We start from the raw sequence: 8,212 nt of genomic DNA, 5'->3' as shown, positions 1-8,212 counted from the left end.
CTCTAGCGCAGATCTTTGAAAACTCTTGGCGCTCTGGTGTAGTGCCCGAAGACTGGAAGAAGGCCAATGTGGTGCCTATCTTCAAGAAAGGGAGGAAAGTGCATCTGGCTAACTATAGGCCCATTAGCCTGACTTCTATCCCAGGGAAGATCTTAGAAAAGTTTATCAAAGAGGCCATCCTTAATGGACTGGCCGATGCCAACATCTTAAGGGATAGCCAGCACGGGTTTGTTGCGGGTAGGTCTTGCTTGACCAATCTCATTTCCTTCTATGACCAGGTGACCTATCACCTGGACAAGGGAGAAGCGATTGATGTCATATATCTTGACTTCAAAAAAGCCTTTGACCTGGTTTCCCATAATCACCTCTTAGAGAAACTGGCCAATTGTCACCTTGGGTCCTCCATGATCCACTGGCTGGAAAACTGGCTCCGGGGTCAGACCCAGAGGGTAGTAATTGATGGAAGTCACTCATCGTGGTGTCCTGTGACCAGTGGGGTCCCTCAAGGCTCTGTCCTTGGACCCATACTGTTCAACATCTTCATTAATGATGTGGACAATGGAGTCAGAAGTGGACTGGCCAAGTTCGCCGATGACACCAAACTTTGGGGAAAAGTATCCACACCAGAAGACAGGAGGGTGATCCAGTCTGACCTGGACAGGCTCAGCAAGTGGACAGATGAGAATCTGATGGTGTTCAACGCCGATAAATGCAAGGTTCTCCACCTTGGGAAGAAAAACCCGCAGCATCTTTATAGGCTCGGCAGTGCTATGCTGGCTAACACTATGCAAGAAAGAGACTTGGGGGTCATCATTGACCACAAGATGAACATGAGCCTGCAGTGCAATGCTGCGGCTAGGAAAGCGACCAAAATACTGGCTTGCATCCATAGATGCTTCTCAAGCAAATCCCGGGACGTCATTCTCCCCTTGTACTTGGCCTTAGTGAGGCCGCAGCTGGAGTACTGCGTCCAGTTTTGGGCTCCACAATTCAAAAAGGATGTGGAGAAGCTTGAGAGAGTCCAGAGAAGAGCCACGCGCATGATCAGAGGTCAGGGAAGCAGACCCTACGATGACAGGCTGAGAGCCCTGGGGATCTTTAGCCTGGACAAGCGCAGGCTCAGGGGTGATCTGATGGCCACCTGCAAGTTTATCAGGGGTGACCACCAGTATCTGGGGGAACGTTTGTTCACCAGATCACCCCTAGGGATGACGACTAGGTCGAATGGTTATAAACTACTACAAGACCGTTTCAGGCTGGACATAAGGAAGAATTTCTTTACTGTCCAAGCCCCCAAGGTCTGGAACAGCCTGCAACTGGAGGTCGTTCAAGCGCCTTCATTGAACACCTTCAAGAGCAAACTGGATGCTTATCTTGCTGGGATCCTATGACCCCAGCTGACTTCCTGCCCTTTGGGCAGGGGGCTGGACTTGATGATAATCCGAGGTCCCTTCCAGCCCTAACGTCTATGAAATCTATAAAATCTCTGCTTCTTTCCTATTAGTGTTGCTGTATGTGTAATACATGTGCAAATACCTGCTGGATTCCTTCACAGGGTCAGTGGCTGGATTAATTGGGATTGGAAGGAAATTTGGATTTGATGAACTTGAACCTGAGGACATTCAGGAGTTGATCGATTCCAACAGGAAGGAATTGAGCAATCGAACAGCAAATTGAATGAGCAATTTGACCTCATTCAAATCAGACAGCAGAGATGCCGTGATGAGGAGGAAGATATTTGACCAACAAGGACCTTAACCAGCAAAGGCATGGCTGAAGCTTTCAAACATCTCGAAGCTTTTCTTTCCTACTTTGATGACAATTACCCTGACATGCCGCACAGTTCTGCAGTTGCAAGAGGAGTTAACAATGAAGTCAGTTGTTACAGGATGCTTTACGATGATGAAAAGAAACCCAAAGTGCAGCTATCAATGTATTCCTTCTTCAGGAAGTGCACAAGTCCGGCTTCAACCCCTACAGCCCCACATCAAAAAAATCCTCAGCCAACGCATTTTAAAATCCCCCGAACTGGCACGAACCCTGACAGCCCTGATCCGGAGTGCTGAAGGGAGCAAAAAGTGAAAGTGCATCTGTGCATAGAGTTCATTACTTTATTTTGTAATTTTATACATTATTTCAAAGCTCAAAATCTTAAATAAAGTATTTACATACTATTAGATGTTTGAATTAATTGATTTTATAATACTAGTGGGGGATTTCAGTGATTTCATAGTACTAGCAGGGAGCTTCAGGAACAAATGATCTCTACTTACATTCATTCCCATGGGACAACTGGTTTTACTTAATGCTGTTTTGCTTAGTGCTCGGTTTTTCCCTAACCAATTAAGAGTGCTAGGGGGAAGTGTCTTTCTCTCTGTCTCTGTTTCAAGAGCCCTACAAGTTTATTTCTGTGCATGGTGATACCACCCACAGATATGGCCCATGAACTTTGAAAGAAAATTGTTTACAAAAAAGAGCGGGAAACCACCGCTTCTTTTACGTGCAAATTAAAAAGCCCTAATTTCCAAGGCTATAATTCATGACCTAATTAAGGTCTAAAAAGCAGTGAGTTTGATTTGCATTTTTAAAGTGTCTGTATTGCTACATACAGGAGTGTCTTCCAGTAGGAAAGTATGAACTTTGCAGTAATGTAATGATTTGGCCCTGTAACAGCTTTAATGAGTCTTAATGAGGTGCTTTGATATGCTAAATTCTGAGAATACGAGAATATCCACTGTCTGTGACTAGTCTTGTTTTCTAGGCGATGGCTGGGGATGGCTGTAGGAGAAAAGAAAGTGCGGGGTCTTAGGAGAACTCTGGTTTACAGCCTTGAAGATGTATGGGATGAATGTCCTCATGTTTATCCTTGCAGAGCCAAGTCAGGTGTTGCTCCTATGTTCAAAAGACCAAGCCTAGGAAGATATGCAAGAGAGAGAGAAAACCAATCCTGGTTGTGTGGACGCTGCAGAGGGAGAGGGGCAGGGGAGAGAAGAGGGTGGTTTTGTTCTGCTTCAATATTCTTCCCTTTAACATGGCCTCTGCTGCTGTAACACTCCTGAGACCTTCTGGATGGACCAATGATCTGTCCCGTGTGGCATTTCTTGTATTCCTAATGAGGTGAAGTGTGCTGAGATGACTGAGCTAATCTGAACACTGACCAGACTTGCTGTGTGGTGGGAGCCATGTTTTGCAAAGAGCTTCCCACCTTTTACAGAACAACACCCCAACAAAGTTGTCTAATTTCAGAGAGAAGAAGAATCTCTCTCTCTCTCTCTTGCTTTTTAAAGTGTACTTGATTGCTGTGTTAGGCGATAGCACCAGCAGAGCTGTCCTGTGAACTTTTAAAGAAAATTGTTAACAAAAAAGAGAGCGAATCCTGCCCCTCCTTTTTCAATGCAAATTGAAGGTCCCCGATTTCAAGACTATCATTCATGACCTAATTAAGGCCTAGAAATGAGTGCGCTTGATCTACATTTTTAAAGTATCTGTATTGCTACATACAGGGGTTTCTTCCTGTAGGAAAGTATGAACATTGTAGGGATGTAGTGATTTGACCCTGTAAGAGATTTAATGAGCGTTAATGAAGTGCTTTTAGTTCCCAAGTTCTGAGAACAAGCGAATAACCGGTGCCCTCTTCTCTGTTCAACTAAGTAGTGGCACACTGAGGTGGAGGTCACTTTATTGGCAGTAAATGATTTTAGACACCCCATAGTCCTGACTGCTCCATGTGCAACTTGCAACCGACTGAGTGAGGCCTGTGAGATTGTGTTCAAGATCACTTTGGTGGTCTGCCCGCTTCATTAACATCTGGTATTTTGGGCTTCTAAATGTATCATGAACAAGATTATAATTATTTCAGAGCAATGCCCATGTTTGGCTTTCATGCTTCTTGGTTTTCTGGGCCCAGCTTCTTCTGGACCATCTTCTGAAGTACCCCGTGACCGCAGGCATCATGTTGCCATCTCCTTTCACTTCACCTATTTGTGCAGGAAGAGGAGAAATCTGCTGAGGAAAAAGCCAGTGTGGACATTTCTTATCTGCTAGTGGAGATGGCACATGGATAAGTTCAGTAGATAGTACAAAGTGGAAAGCTTTGTTATAAGAGGTTACAGGTTGCTCAAATGAAAAAATATATATATATACTTCTACTCTGCAGTTGACAGTTCCTAAAAAATCAAATCTTAATGGGAAAGTCCACTCACCTTAAAACATCGCAAACTCTGATTGTCAGCAATTTTGACCCTCCCCTCCCAGTGTCACCTCTCTGAAGTCATCTCCATAAGACCAGGAATGTAGTTGGCCAAGACATTTTTTGAATGGAAAACTTGGAATGTGCACATGGTATACCAGGAAGCAGACAACAGATACTGATCATGAAAAAAACAAGGAAAACAATTGTTTCAATTAAAGGCGTGACATCCACAACAGAACGTTTTGCATCTGATGAGCAAAAACAAGGGTGTTTCAGATGCAGCAAGCAGTGTAAGAAGCTATATAAAAGGACTTGCAAACCAGTGCTCTCTACTTGCCTTTTTCGTTCTACTCTGTAGGAAATCAGGTAAGTCCAATTCACCTCAATCTCTTTTAACTATGGGGATACTGGGTTAAACAATCTTTTAACATTAGGACTGAATCTTGTACATATACTCTAGGATATTTTAGGGTACTAACGGGTACTAAAGAACTGTAGAAGCTTTCAAAGAAAAGGCAGGAATTTGAAAGAAACATGGGAATTTGGGATGCTTGTTGTTATTTTTCTCACTAAAAGTTTTTGTGATTTAATCATTTTGACTGAAAAACATCACAACCAGCTTTTAACTTAGTTGTGTACAGAAGACATTCCACAGGGCATCCTTTCCATATTATCTGCCTGCTTTCGGAAGCAAGAGCTACTCGGTATTATTGGAGAAGGGATAAATGATGAAGAGAATCACTTGACCTGCTGGGTTTTGTGTGTGTGATTAGAAATATCAAGTACAAATTCTCAGATGCTCAGAGTCACTGAAATTGCTTTGAAACCAACTGCTAGCTCTGCCATTTTCCTCCCAGAAGACCCATTTTCTTATGTATTCCTTGCTGACCCACAAGGGGTCAATGTCTAAACATTTTCCTCACATGCCCCTACCCCAGCCTGCATGAAACATTTTCCAAACTTGATGTGAAGTGGCAATTTTCCCTGAAATGAAGGCTGGGTTCCCCCATGTCAGTAAGGGCTTTGAGGGTAAGGGGGCTGGAGAGGGGCTGGTTGCAGAGAGGCTTAAGGAGGCTGCAGCAAGGGACAGAGAAAAACTGGTACCCAGTTGGCCTTTCTATGACTGTCATTGCAACCAGCAATAAGGTTTGACTCTTAATGCACTTAGACCTCCTGTATTGCTCAGGGTGTTTCCCTTATTAATGTTGCTTTCATTGCAGTTGGCGGGTGGCAAGTATTAGGGAGCCCACAGCTGAAGTCGGTATTTCAAGGGCATCTGGGACACTAATGGCCTGAGTGCAAGAGGGACGCAGCTGAGGTGATGCTGTGCCATGTTTTGTGCAAAGTGTAGAAGTGCAAAGTCAGGAGTGACAAGCCAAATCCCGAGTCTGATATCCAGGGCATCCTTAGCTCAGTTGCAGAGACTCATGCTCCTTCAATCCAAACCAGGCAGCATGTGCAGCCTTTGCAAATCCCACAGGATATGGAATAATATCCAACATCCTTTCTTCCCAACTGGGGTGATTCCCTGCAGCCCAGACTTTGCCCAGGATTGTCGGAGCCATAACTGCAAACTGCCTAAACACAAATTCTCCTGCAGTGCAACAAGCATAAGGGGTGTAATCCACCTTCACCCCCCAGATCTCAGCAGTAGGAGACGGAAAGAGGAAGACTTGGGTTCTGGGTCCTGAAGTGAATGCACGTTCCCCACGTCCCAGGACTGTGCCTGCACCATCGGGCCAGGGGCTGCCTAGGCCTGGACTAAAGGCTCCCTCCCTCACTCCTGCTGCAGCTGCCCCACGCAGCCCTGGAGCCTGCTATCCAGCTAGCATTTTGCAGGCATAGGAAGACTTCAAAGTTGTTGTTTGGGGGAGAAGGTGAGCGCAAGTGGAGCATAGAGAAGAGGTGGAGGAAAGGAGAGCAGCAACACAGGCAGAAAGGAGGACTGAGGTCTGCATTTCCCTGCTCCATCCCCCAGTCTGTGGGTCCCTGCCAGATTTCCTTCCGAGTTGCAGCCAGGTTTTGACCCTTGAGTCTTTAAGAACTGCAGATGTGTCATGTTTCCCCTGCTCCCTGCTGTGTTTCAGGTTCGCCTCCAGCACAGCAAGATGTTTGACAGCCTGGACATGATTGAAGACCTGCATTACCCGGGCCAGCTTGACTGTAGACCCCCCTACCCAGGAAGGCGATATTGGTGTTGCTGCTATGACCGATACGGATGCCTAGTTTGGCAGGGCCCATGCTGTTATCCAGGCCCCTGGTGTCGCCGTTAGGAACAGCTCTGGAAGGTGGTGGCAATGCTGAATCCAGCTCAAGCATCCACTGTCCTGGGGGAAAGAAGAAATGAAAAGAAAGATACAGATTCACGGCTCACCTGAAGGACATGGCTTTGAGCAGTGCTAAGCACTCAGCACCTCCGTTGTGATGGGCTTCACATTGCTAGATGACTCCCTCCCCCACACATGTGTTTCCTACACCTCACTTTGCCACTCTAGGAACCTCAAATTCTCCGCACTGTTAAGCAGTACGACCTCTTCTTTGTGTACTGCCATTTAAAAGGAAGCCTCATCCTCCTTATAGTCCATTTGTAATCCATTGCAGACCACTTGACACAGCCACAAAGGCGTACAAGAGGTTTGGTGTCAACAGGCCTAGAATCCCGGTTGTGGCCCCTTGGACAGTCTTGGGAATATTGGCTCTCTCTTCTGTATCCCTTCTGTGCCTTTACACGCAAGTTCTTCTGTGCATTAAAATCCCTTTGTAGCATAATATTTGCCTCCTGAGTTTTTTCCCCTCCATTTCTTATTTGCAAACCCACTGGTGAAATTCTTCCTGTGCAGACCCCCACACCCAGCATGACTCAATTCCCACTGAAGAGTCCTACACAGAGATAACATCAGGCCTGGAGCATGTCTGTGTGCCCTGGTCTGTCCTCCTACCCCAGATTGGGTGTTTGCTATTCTTGCTCAGATAGAGCACCTGGTCCTTTTCCACCAGGCCGCATGACTGATAATACCTCACCTGTGCTACATTTCAGAAACATAATCCCAGCCCTCAAATCCCTCCAGCCCTTCCCTGCTATACTATTAAAAACAGAAAGCATGTCTCCCTTCCAGTCACTGTACCCACCTAACCTGGTTTGGATGAAAGCTTGTCAATATTAAGACAAATCAATCCTAAACAGAACTGATCTGCAATCCCGGATTTGAAACAAGTCTCTATGAAGAAGAGGAAGCCCAGGGCCTGTCTACACCCCAGTGTGTACATGCAAATGGAGGCAATAGTGCCCAATCCCATTTCCCCAGAACTCATATTCGGAAGGTCTGTTTCCCTGGTACAGTGACACCTATTTTCTACTTTGGTAGACTAATGGAAACAGTTCCTAAACATGAGTATATATAAGCCAAGTCTACCCTTTATTTTTCCGCTCTGCATGCCTAGACTCTCTGTGTTCTCCACTTCTTATTCTTATGAACAATTTTGCTGCATGACTATCTCCTGTGTCTGGTTTCTTTTTCTCAGTCCTGTCCCTTGTTTCTACAACACCAACTTGCATGCCATCTGCCCAACAGGAATCTCTGATTTTGAGTGTCCCTGATTTGGGTCCAATTTGAATCTGAATCGTATAGGCCCCGTTTCACACAGCCCTACTTAGCAGTAGTATTGGCAGATAGCTTTCATGTGACTTTAACTGTGCAGTTGTTCATTACTAGTGAACTGTGACATCGCGTCATGGTTCCTGCAACACAACGCCACTGTGCAGTAGTAATGCACTACTGCGCAGTCAGTATGTCATGAAGACAAGGAGTATTTAGCAGCTGCCAAGCTTATAAATCGGGAGCTTCGAGTGCTCATTATTTCAGACCTGTCAGCCTGTATAATTAGACCTATTTTCATATCATATTTGCCTGTCAAATTGGGAAAGTGAGTTCATTGACTAGGGAGGTGTCTCTGTTACCAGATCATTAAGAAGTTTATTCATCATTAGTTGTTGTGTCCACATGAGACACTAAATGGATA

General features: G+C 45.4%; 1 long non-coding RNA gene across 1 annotated transcript; it reads left to right on the top strand.

Annotated features, from left to right (window-relative positions):
• The first annotated feature begins 4,351 nt into the window (after nt 1-4,351).
• Nucleotides 4,352-6,961, top strand: LOC132245639 (uncharacterized). Its single transcript, XR_009457343.1, has 2 exons — nt 4,352-4,558; nt 6,280-6,961. It is a non-coding gene; the product is annotated as an uncharacterized LOC132245639 (long non-coding RNA).
• The last annotated feature ends 1,251 nt before the right edge of the window (nt 6,962-8,212 follow it).

Source organism: Alligator mississippiensis, chromosome 15, assembly GCF_030867095.1.
Source record: "Alligator mississippiensis isolate rAllMis1 chromosome 15, rAllMis1, whole genome shotgun sequence".
Taxonomy (NCBI): Eukaryota; Metazoa; Chordata; order Crocodylia; family Alligatoridae; genus Alligator; species Alligator mississippiensis.
Note: the sequence above shows the minus strand (reverse complement) of the source record. Positions and strands in the feature narration are given on the sequence as shown.